Source organism: Panthera pardus, unplaced genomic scaffold (assembly GCF_024362965.1).
Source record: "Panthera pardus isolate Hobbes unplaced genomic scaffold, ASM2436296v1 HiC_scaffold_15, whole genome shotgun sequence".
Classification (NCBI taxonomy): domain Eukaryota; kingdom Metazoa; phylum Chordata; class Mammalia; order Carnivora; family Felidae; genus Panthera; species Panthera pardus.
In genome coordinates, this window is record NW_026526710.1 from 340,118 (window position 1) to 351,593 (window position 11,476).

Consider the following 11,476-nt stretch of genomic DNA (forward strand, 5'->3'; position numbering starts at 1 on the left):
CAGCTCCCTGCAGCCTTGTTTCAGGGGGTCACTCATTCATTCAACCAACGTTCGCCGAACCCTGACTAAATGCCAGGCACTGGCGAGGGGGGAGAGCAGGGGGGCAGAGGCAGAGTCCTTGTGTTGTCACAAAAGAACAAACACGGTTTTATTTGTGAGCGGTGTTATGCAGGCGTGAATCCTTGGCGATGGGACAGAGGATAAGAGGGAGAGGCAATGTGACTTTAGCCTGGGGCAGGGGCTAGGGAAGATCTTTCTGAGGAGGTGGCCACGAGGAAACCTAGGGGACAAGCGTTCCAGGCAGAGGAGCAGCACACGCAAAGGTCCTGGGGCAGGAATGGGCTTGGCATGTTTAAGGAACAAGAAAGTCGATGTGGTATCGCAGACGGAGTGTCAGGGAGAGTGGGGGAGGCGGTGAGGCAGGAGGGGCGGGCAGAGGCCAGTCGCGCAGGGCCGTGTGGGGTGCCGTGAAGAGTCCAGATTTTGATCCGCGAGCCCAGGGAACAGACGAGAAGGATCTGAGCCGGGGAAGGGCGAGATCTGCTTCCCATTCGGTAGGGCATCTGCTCCTTGCCTCGGATGCCTGTGTCTCAGCCTCGCAAACTGGATTTCAGAAGATAAGACTGGGCTCAGCAGATCTCGTTTGAACAAATCACTGACTTTCACGGCGCGGGCAGGCAGTCGTCCTGGAGAACTAAAGCGGGGGCGGAAGCAAAATTGTTCTCCCTATCGACGTTCCCCTGGTGCCGGCTCTGGTCTGGCTGCGGCCTTGGGCCAAAACCCAACGGCAGCTCGGACTCCGACGGCTATTTGCACACCCACGTGCACGGCAGCATTACTCACGACAGCCACAAAGTGGAAGTAACGCGTATGCATCGACGGACGGACGGACGGGTAAACAAGGGTGGTCTGTCCGTACAGTGGAGTATTATTCTGCCTCTGAAAGGACCGGGCGGCTCACCCCTGCTCCAACACGGGTGAGCCTGGCGGGCACGGTGCTCAGTAAACGAAGCCGGTCACGAAAGGACACGTGTTGTATCATGCCGCCGATACGTGGCGCTGGAACAGATTCATAGGGACAGAAGGTAGGAGGGTGGGCGCCAGGAGCCGGGGAGGCAGCGTTTCATGGGGACAGACTCTCAGTTCAGGAAGAGGAAAAGGTTCTGGGGACGCGCGGGTGGCGATGGCCGGGCGACAGCTTAAACATGGTAAAATGGTAAATGTTACGTTATGTATATCTTCCCATAAAAAAAAAGAAAAAGCAGCCCCCAAAGATGCGAACACGATGCAAATCACTGATGATGCAATTCTTGTTGGGAATATTTGTAATATTTGGTGCGGAGAATTCTAACATGACCCCAAGTAACCTTGTGTAACGCCCTCCCCTTGAGTGGCGAGTGGGGACTCGTTGTTTCTCACCAACACGCAGAATGTGAAGAAGGTAAGGGGGGGGGGGTTCGCGGACGTAAATAAAGCCCCGATCAGTTGACCTCGCACTAATCAACATGGCGGTTATCCTTGGTGGGCCCGACCTAATCAGGCAAAACGCTCTAAGAGAGCGATCGGGCAGTGAGAACCGGGAAACCGCAGACCCTTTCTCTCCGTGTCGCTGGCTTTGAAGAAGCCAGCTGTCGTGACTCCCGCGACCCCCACAGCCACGGGGAAGTGAAGTCCGCCGGCAGCACGAGGCGGCTCGCCAGGGGCCCCACCGTCCCCCGGGTTGGGATTTCAAGCGGGTATCGGGGCTGAACCCCGGCCCCGGCTCTCCTGGGCCACGTGACCTCACACAGGCGTCACCGGGTGGTCCTCCTAGGCAGCCGGCCAGGGTCCGAGCCTCGGAGGCAGCCCCTTCCCAGCGACCCCTCCGTGCCTCCGTTTCCACATCTACCAATGCAGGTGCGTCCTGGGGGGGGGGGGGTGACGCGGGAAACAGGCCGGCCTCATGGTGAGACGCCCATAGGGGGCAGGTGCCCAGCGCTTGCCTCCTGCAGGGGTGTCCCGGGAACGAGCGGGCCTTCCCTGCCCCGGTGGAGGCCGGGGGAGGGGACAGGAGCATCGGGGGGCTCCTGGGGGGCTGTCACTCCCTTCACTGCGGAGACTCAGGCTTTGCTCCCCCCACCGCTCCCCTACCAGCCCCCAGCGGCGGGGGATGGGGGGGGTCCCTGAGGCTGTGCTGTCACTACCCCCAGCCTCCCTTCCCCCCCCTCCCTCCAACAGGCACCCAGGAAGCAGGAAGCTTCAGTTTCTGGAACAACACCTGGTGGCGGGGGCGGGGGGGGGGGGGGGATGGCTTGGTGCTTTTCCTCTCTAGGCCCCTCCTCCCTCCGCGCCAGGCCTGGCCCTTGGCTGACTTCAGCTAAGTGGCAGGCGAGGAGGCTGTGGCTTGGGAGAATCGCTCTGAGAAGCCACTGGGTGGAGGCTCAAGCCCAAAGAATGTTCCAGAAACAAGAAATGCTACTCGTGGAATTGCATGGCTGGAGGAAAGAGAGCAATGCTGGTGGATGCGGGGGGGGGGGGGGGGCGGGAGGAGAGACAGGCAGACAGACAGACGGATGGAGAGAGGAACTACCAAAGATTTGCTCCAGAATGGAACCCCTCCCCCCTCTGACCCCAACTTTCTGGAATGATGTTTATTACCCAAGTCACAAGGGCTCAGCGTTCTGGGGTCTCCGAGGGAGGCCCTGGCGGGACTGGGATGCTCACAGCTAGGACACAGATGGATGGGCAAGGCGGGGCCCTGACAGGGAAGGGGCCACGGCGGGGGGCGGGGGGGGGGTCTCGGGAGGGTCTTTGGAAGCAGGACTCAGGCCAGGAGGACTGTGACTTAGTTACCCGACTCTGGCTGGGGGCCCGCTGACCGCTCACCTGCCGTGAGCCCTGGGGCTCCTCACACAGCCAGTGCCTCGATTTCCTCTTCTGTTAAATGGGGACAAATGACAGTTTTGCTGCGCCACGGGCTGAGGCAAGCCCTGGAAAATGCCTGGTGCACGGGGACCGGTTAGATGTTGTGTTATTGTGTTGGTGTTACCATTTGGGGTTTTTAAAAACACCCCAAAGCGGGGCGCCTTGCCAAGTAACGTCCCGCGGGGGACACAACAGAGAAGAGGTTATAGACCTGCCAGGTCCCGTGAAAGAAGTGATCGGCACCAGCGTAGAAACCGCTCCTCTTACCCTGTCGGACTCCACTGGTAACCGGCGCCCAGGAGGCCGGCTCCAGTGAAAACGGCCATGCTGCCTCCTCCAGGCAGCCCTCCGGTCTGCCCAACGGAGAGGCAGGCGATGGGGCGGCTTGGGCATGCCCACCCTCACGCGGACCCTCAGAGACACTTGCAGGGTGCTTCACACTCACGGGGACGCACCCTGACACACCCCCAGGCCTGGAAAGCGAGAAGGACTCAGTGTTAACCTTTAGAGGCGAGCTCTGGTTTTTCTCGCATTTCCTGCAGAGGGAAACTGAGGCCAAAGAGCTTCCAGAGTTTGCCCAGGGGCCGCACAACAGGAAGTGGCAGGGCTGGGATTTGAACCCGGGAGGCTGGCAACCAGTCCCGATCGGTGCCCCAGACAACCCCTCCGGTCACGTGTCCTCCCAGGGCGCGGCAGGTGACGGCAGGGGAGGGGGCAGCTGTGGCACCTCGTGTTGGCGGTGGCTCTGTTTTCCTTCTGGCTCTGCGGCAGCGCTAACCCAGCACCACTTCCAGATGTCAAGCAGCCCTGGGGGGTTGTTGTGACTGAGCAGGAAGGGGAGGGGACGACAGTCCTGGGCGCCCTTCCCCGGAAGCCACCGCGGACGCCGGGCCCCTGGAATTGTGCAGGGCTGCATTTGCACAACGTCCCACGGCCACCCTGGCTGAGGCCTGTTCTGGAAGGCAGCACCGGGCCTCCATCAGTGGCCTCTTCCATCGCTTAGAAATAGCAGGGGCTCCCTTGCAGAGGACCATCTGGCCGTTTTCCGGAAGCTTCCTGGCCTTAGGGCTGTGTGCCTCACGCCTCCCCTTCTACCTCCAAGACGCCACCTCCTTCCGAAACTCTCACCCTCCTCGTAATGGAGTTTAAGGACTGAAGGAGCAGGGACTCACCCTCCCACCCCCAGAAATCTCTTCCAGGAAGGAAACAGTCTCCCTGGAGCCTCGGAGGCTGAACTCCCACACCCCTGAGCACACATCTGCCTTCAAACTCATTCAGGCTCCAGAAGGCAGGTGGCAAAATGTCCCATCCCGTGGTGCACAGCTGGCCCCAACCCAGCGGGGAGGACCTGTGGAGCCTTGGGGACACCTGTGGGGGTGGGGGGCGTTCTGGGCCGCGGATACGACAAGGGCAAAGGCCCTGAGGTGGGAACAGCTCGGTGTGTTCGGGGGACAGCTGGGAAGCCAGTGTGGCTGGCGCTGGGGGAGCGACGGGGATGGGGTTTGACAGCTGGGTGGTCAGGGGCTGCTCCCCAGGACCTTGTTTATTGTCGGGAGGGGGCTTGATTTTATTGTCAGCCTGAAGATTACGTGTCAGAAGCTGGCCCACGAGCTAAACCCTTGACGTTCACCGTCACAGAACCCTAGAGTTCAGGCGTCTCGGCATAACCCAACTCACAGACAAGCAAACCGAGGCACAGAGTGAGGAAGCTGCTGGCCCAGGTGGCCTGTCCCCGAGGCCCCTGGGGCTGACACTTCCTTCCCTCCCAGGAGGCCGATGGCCCCGCCCCAGGGGGACCTTCTTGGCAGTGGGGGGTCCTTTGAAGTCCCAGCCCGGCCGACCTGGCCGACCTGTTTCCTCCCGGACTCCTGCCTAGCCTCTCAGGGCCGCTGGGAGGGACGGAGGCGCAGGGGAGGGCAGGCAGGTTTGCTTTATTCAACGTATCTTTCTAGATTTTTCAGTTGCATGTATTTTTTTTCAAAGGGTGCAGTAAAAAGCACGTCTCTCTCTCGCCTGACTCTCAGGTGCCCGCCACTGTTCCGCCCCAGACGCACCTGCCGGTTACCGGTGTCCGCGTGACTTTCCAGGGCTGACCCGTGCTCGCACACCCACAAACGCACAAATTAAACATGGGACATATTCCATACAGTACCAGTGAGAGGCCCACAGTGAACAAAATAGCTTAAAAAATTCATCCAGTCAGGGTGCCTGGGTGGCTCTGTCGGTTAAGCCTCTGACTTCGACTCAGGTCACGATCTCACGGTCCGCGAGTTCGAGCCCCGCGTCGGGCTCTGTGCTGACAGCTCGGAGCCCGGAGCCTGCTTCGGATTCTGTGTCTCCCTCTCTCTCTGCCCCTCCCCTGCTCATGCTCCGTCTCTCAAAAAATAAATAAACATTAAAAAAAAAAAGTCCATCAAGTCTGTCATCCGTCTCAGCACAAGAGAAACCTCAGCCCAGCCCCCACTGGGGAGCCTCCTGCACGATCCCTGACCAGGGCCTCCTCGGAAGCGTCCCGGGCCATCGAAAACAAGGAAAGTCTGCGACGCCATCACGGTCGAGGTGCCTAAGGAGATATGACGCCTGAATGTCACGTGGCGTCCTGGCCAGGGTCCCGGAGAGAAGGAGGACGTTAGGGAAAAGCAGAAAATCCGAGTGGAGTGTGGGCTTTAGTTAATAATAACGCACCCACACTGGTTTGTTCATCGTGGCAAACGTCACCTGCAAGTGTAAGATGTTAATAATGGGAAGCTGGGCGCCAGATGTCCTACCTTGGCAATTTGTCTGTAGCTCTGAAACCGTTCTGTGAAACAGTTTATTTTTTAAAAACCCGGCAAGCACACGCAAGGGGAACGCGGTGCGTGCCCTATTGTGCGTTTTATCTCTGGGCGAAAGAAATACGAAACAGAAACGACGCGGGAAGCATAGGTCTTCCAGGTGGCTCTGTGCCCTTTGTGATGGCCGCGTGGGGTCCCCACCGGCTGGATGTCCCGTAACTGACGTACTGGGTCCCCTGTCGGTGGGCCCCGGGCTAGCTTTCAGGCTTTTTGCTCCCATTGGCACCCGGCCATGCACATTTCTGTCCGTCCCTGGTTCCGTGCCTCGCTCCAGCATCTCTGCGGGGTCACCTCCCAGAAATGGAACAGTTGCTTCAAAGAGTGTCTGCATGAAGAGGTTGGGTTTTGATGCCTGGCAGGGGTCTTTCCCAAAAAGATGGGGACAGATAGGAGGAGGGGGCTTAGCTATATTACAGAGGGTGGTCAGGGATGCCCTGTGCGAGGAGGAGACACTTGAGCAAAGACAGGAACAAAAAGGTGCAGCCGTGTATGTGTGCAGAGAAGAGGGTTCCGGGCAGGGGAAACAGCACACGCAAAGGCCCTGGGGTGGGACCATTTCCGGTGTGTTTCAGGAGCAGTGAGGAGGACAGCGAGGTGGGGCAAAGTGGGTGGGGGGGGACAGAAGATCACAGACACTGCAAGGAGCCAGCTCCTGGGGACCTGATTCAGCCACTGGCAGGAACTGGGATTGTATCGTGAGCCGGACGGGAACATTTGAAGGGAGGGTGACTGGCCTGATGTCGGTTTTAGGAGGATCCCTCTGGCTGCTTGGAGGGAGAGGGGGCAGGGTGGATGTCAGGAGAGCAGGGAGGGGGCTACTGCAAGAGTCCAGGCTGGAGAACTTGGCGGGCCAGGGTGTTCACTGTAGGTGGGGAGAGGGGGCAGATTTGGGGTGTCTTTTGAAGGCAGAGCTGACGGTGCTTGCTGAAGTCCAAGGTTACTAGGTTAGGGCACAACATAGTATGTTAGTTTTCATAGGGACGCTATCACAGAGTGCCGCAAACCGGGCTGAAAGCAACAGAAATTGATTCTTTCAAGTTCTCAAGGGCAGAGAGAGAGAGACGGAGACACAGAATCCGAAACAGGCTCCAGGCTCCGAGCTGTCAGCACAGAGCCCGACACGGGGCTCGAACCCGCAAACCGGGAGATCACGACCCGAGCTGAAGTTGGACGTTTAACCAACTGACACACCCAGGCGCCCCATGAATTCTGAGGTGGGGACAGTGGGGGAAGAAGCTCTGTGCCGCCCGCCCCGGTCCCGTCCATAGCCCCCTCGAAATTTGCCAACTCTCCCCAGACTCTGTCTCCACCTCTGTTGCCTTCCTCCCTCCTTCCGGTTCAGGCAGCCAGACCCTCTTATCACCCACGCGCACAGCTTCCTTTTTAGGCGGAAGGTCGTTATTTTCACACCTGCTGGGAAAACAAGCAGGCGCTCTCCTGGGGAGGGGGGAAGTACTTGGGGAGCCGCTGTTTGCAGGGCTGAGCCTCGGGACTCCTCAGGGTGCTGGCTGGGGCTGGACGATCCGCATGGCTTTACCCACAAGGGTGGGCACGGCAGCTAGGCTGGCTGGAAGGGCTGGGGCAGGCGGGGCCCATCTCTGCATTTGTCCTCTCTCCTTTCCTCAGGCTTCTCTCTGCCCACGGGCTTGCGCACGTCCTTCTGGAAACTGGCCTGAGCTTCTACTCGCAGAGGAAGCTGGATCCCAAGCGAGGGAGAGCAGACGCTGCCGGGCCTCTTAAGGCTTAGTCCCAAACAGGTGTGAAATCACTCCCGCTGCTTCCTATTGGTCGAAGCAGTCAAGGAGCCCACCCACTTTGGGGAGACTCCGCCCCCTGGTGGGAGGAGCTTCGGGGCACACGCAGACAGGAGAGGCGGGAGATGTGCTGATGGCCGCCTTTGCGGAGAGCCCTCGCTCCCCTGCAGCCCGCTTCCAGCTGGCCTGCAAGGCCTCAGAGGCTTCGGAGGACAGCCCGTCTCCTCCGTGAGACGCTAGCGAGATGCAGGGGCGAGGAGTCTTGTTTTATAAAAAAAAAAAACAAACCAACAGGGAGGGGGGGGTATGATATCCCACCAGAAAGCAAACATCCGAGCCACTTGGCACTGGGCTCTGACGGGGAGGCTGAGCGCACGAATTAGAGGTTTGTGAGAATAAACAGTCATTAAAACCCGAGAACTAGAAGGGAAATAAACACCATCTCAAGATACTGTGCTGATTTGGCCCTGCATTCTGCCAGCCTGCGAATCGGCCGGTTTCTGGCTTGCTGAGGTGTGTGTGTGTGTGTGTGTGTGTGTGTGTGTGTGTGTGTATGTACGCAGGTAGATGTGCATGCCTGTCGCAAGCCCTCGAGTGTCTTCCCTGAGTGCCTCAGTCTCCTCAGCTGTAAAATGGGGACAAGAAAAGCAAAGCGCTAGGGGGCGCCCGGGTGGCTCAGACGACTCAGGTCATGCTCTCACACTCCTGAGTTTGAGCCCCATGTCGGGCTCTGTGCTGACAGCTCGGAGCCTGGAGCCTGCTTCCGATTCTGTGTCTCCCTCTCTCTCTCTCTGCCCCTCCCCCGCTTGTGCTCTGTCTCTCTCTCAAAAATAAAATAAAAACATAAAAAAAGAAAGAAAAGAAAAGCTCTCACTTCGGCGCTGTTAGGACAGTTCAATGAGGAAATACAGTGCTTACCACCTAGTGCGCATTCGGGAAATGTAAACTTTAATTTTCTCTCTTTCATTTGTTCATTCGTTTGTTCATTCGCTCATTTAGCAACTACTTAGAAGGCCCCTACCGGTGGAAGCCCTTAGCATAGTGTTCAAAATCCAGGGGCGCCTGGGGGGCTCGGCGGGTGAAGCCTCCGACTCCTGATATCGGCTCAGGTCATGATCTCACGGTTCTCGAGATCAAGCCCCGCGTCGGGCTCTGCACTCATTCTCCCTCTTCTTCGGTCTCTGCCCCTCCCCCGCAAATAAATAAGCACACATAAAAAATTCCAAGGCGGTGCTGGAGTCCCTGTAGCAGCCCGTGCTCCAACCAGAGAGGGGGCCAGGGAACAGATTTCTTGAGGAATGAATGAACAGGGCACCGAATTGGCCCTTCAGGCTCCAGCCTGGAGAGGAGACGGACCGGTAAATAAATCAGTGCAAAACAGTGCAACAGGAAATGCAAAACAGTTCAAGATGCGGGTTTCGCCCAAAGGGAGAAGGACTGGCTTTAGTGGAGTCGCAGACCCAGCGGCCAAGGGAGGGAAGGGCTCTGAGAGCAGGATGCCCTCCCGGACCCTTTTAAATAGGGGTCGATGATGGCCTCTGACCCCAGTCAGGCGACAAGGGAGCCCTCCCACAATCGCTGCACTCCAGGCCATCCCCCTGCCTCCGTGTCCTCAGCCCCTGAACCCCCGGCCTCCTGGCTCCCGGCAGGAACTGTAGGAAGCAGGGATGAGGCCCGGCGGCCATGGTGGGGAGGGTTTTATATCGAGAGGACTTCCGAGTCGATCTGGGGGGGGGCGAGTTAATGAGTGACTCTGGATATTTAATCAAAACCAGGCGCTACCTCACAGACGTCTGCTGCGAGCAGCCCCGACCTCTGGAGAGGTTCTTCCACAGAGAGAGGGGCCCGGAAGTTTTCCAGCGGCTTCTGCCCAAGAGGTGGGGATCCGCAGGCCACAGCATTTGGAGCCTTGAGTCCAGGCTACATGTCGGATCTCCACTGGCTGTCAGGGAGCCAGCCTTCTAGATCCCCGTCCGTGCCTCTAGAATGGGGTCCCTGTCCAGGCCGACCCTCTGATTTGTGGGGCCTGGGGCTAAATAAAAACAGAGGGTCCTTTGTTCAAACACGAGGAAGAAGTTCAAGATGGCGGCAGTGCAGTGTCAAACCAGGTCACGAGATCTTCTGAGCGTGGGTCCCCCCCCCCGTGACTGTACAAGCGGGGCTCCCAGGAAGCTGTCCCCATCGGCCCCCAAAGGGTAGGAGCACACAGCAGAGTGTGGACAGTCAGACGCGCCTGGATCCTTCCACGTGTGAGTTGGCTAGACGTGGGCTGGGGACCAGGAGAGCTGGAGTCTGGGGCCTCAATTTCTCTGCCTCCCTTTCAGTTTTCTAATCTAACAGGTGGGTACTGTCGTCTTGTCTTCCTGCCCTCGCCCTCCACCCCCCCACCCCAGCCCCAGGGGGATACAGGCCTGGCTGGAGAACAAAGTAAACTCTCAAGGGCCCCAAAATACAAAGGGTGATTGTGCGGGCGCGTAGCTTTGGCCTCAATAGCGACTGTTGTTGAGTGCCGAGTGGGTACGTGGTGCCAAGCTGAGGTCAGTGCCTTGCATCCAACAGGTGCCAAATAAGTGCTGGCTCCCAGACTTGAGTTGCATCCCACGGACGGAGCTGGGAAGCCCTTTCTTACCATCTCGTGTTTGCTGTGGCTCCTTCCTGCGCTTGGCGGCTCCATCAGGGAGGAGAGGCGGGTAGGAGGCAGATGGGGAAGTCGGCAGCGTGAATACTTCCATCCTGGAGGCCCTGAGAATGCTGCGCAGGCACAATGACCGGACCCATCTGTGGACAGAGACCCTAGATCTAGAAAGATGAGAAGTTCCGCCCCGTTCAGCCCCAAAGGAACCAGGCATTACAGACTCCCTCCGTGGTCCACTGGGCCCTAGAAGATCTGGCCTGTCCACTCTCCCTGCTCCCACGATGCTCTGGCTGCCTTACTGCTCCCTGAATATTGCAGGTGCAATGCCACCTCAGGGCCTTTGCACATGCAGTTCTGGCCATCAGGAATTCTCCTCCCTCAAGATATTGGCAAGGGTCAATTCCTCTTTGTTGTCTTTCTGTTCAAAGGTGGCAGCACCCCTCGCTGTCCCTCTTCCCCTTTCCAGCCAGGCACTCCTCAGAACATCGTATTTGTTTGTCGTCTCTCTCCTTCTGAAGTCTGCTTCTTCCTGGAAGCAGAGACTCTTCTGTCTTATTTACCATCGTGCTAAAAAAAAAAAAAAAAAAAAAAAAAAAAAAAAACTAACATATGCACCAACGTAGGGCAGCTCCTCGTCCTCCCAGTGAGACGGGCGCTTGTCCCAAACGTTTTTGACAAACTCCAGTATAAAAGTTTGGACGTGTAAATCGAGCAGGCGAATGTTCGCCTGCCCTTGCATACTAGTGAGAGAGCTGCACACGCCTATTTACGTCTGCGAAGAGTCACGTGTTCTGTAAGCGGTATAATACGTTCGGAAAGACTTCTTTTTGTTCCGTGCTTGCATTCATGAAATGCTGTGATGTGCCCGTGCCTCTGACATGGTGGTTTGAGTCATCCAACGGAGCTTGGCTGATCACATCTGTTCTCCTTATGTCTAGAACTTTTCAGACGTGGTGTTTTTTTGAATCTGCCTGTGACGCAGCCCCTGGAAATGTTATCCCAGGCCACAAATACCCTTTTGCATAAATTAGGACATTGGTTGTTTCATTTGCTTCGTGGGTGTACATTATTGATGAGTCCCAGCAAGTGACTGCTTACGGTATTGCTTTTTAAAAGGGATCTTCAGAAGGTTTGTTTCTTGTGACATTCAGCGCCTACGAATGCCAAGTCCTGCCCCCAGAATAAGGGCGGGGTCTGATTCGATTTCTCGGGGCTCTCTCTGTATAAAGGATTCGAGGATGCGGCGTGTTAAGAATCCCAAGCAGGGGCACCCGGGTGGCTCAGTCGGTTGAGCGTCCGACTGCGGCTCAGGTCACGATCTCGCGCTGCGTGAGTTCGAGCCCCGCGTC